This window comes from Lagopus leucura, unplaced genomic scaffold (assembly GCF_019238085.1).
Source record: "Lagopus leucura isolate 7727_CA_CO unplaced genomic scaffold, USGS_WTPT01 34562-0_obj-0_obj, whole genome shotgun sequence".
Taxonomy (NCBI): domain Eukaryota; kingdom Metazoa; phylum Chordata; class Aves; order Galliformes; family Phasianidae; genus Lagopus; species Lagopus leucura.
The window spans coordinates 4,026-4,531 of record NW_024965493.1 but is presented as its reverse complement, the minus strand read 5'-3'; positions in this window follow the sequence as shown (position 1 = coordinate 4,531).

The window sequence follows — 506 nt, the reverse complement described above, 5'->3', positions numbered from 1 at the left end:
GGGGGGTTGGGAGGGAACTGGGGAGGAAATGAGAAAGAATTGGGGGGAGTGGGAGGGGATTGGGAAGGAATTGAGGGGGGAACTGAGAAGGAATTTGGGGGGACTGGGAAGGAATTTGGGGAGGCTGGGAAAGAGTGGGAAGGAATTTGGGGGGCTGGGAAGGAATTTGGGGGGAATGGGAAAGAATTGGGGGGGCTGGGAAAGAATTGGGGGGGTTGGGAAGGAATTTGGGAGGACTGGGAAGGAGTGGGAAGGAATTTGGGGGGGCTGGGAAGGAATTTGGGGGGACTGGGAGGACTGGGAAGGAATTTGGGGGGGTTGGGAAGGAATTTGGGGGGACTGGGAAGGAGTGGGAAGGAATTTCGGGGGACTGGGAAAGAATTGGGGGGGCTGGGAAAGAATTGGGGGGGCTGGGAAGGAATTTGGGAGGACTGGGAAGGAGTGGGAAGGAATTTGGGGGGACTGGGAAGGAGTGGGAAGGAATTTGGGGGGGCTGGGAAGGAATT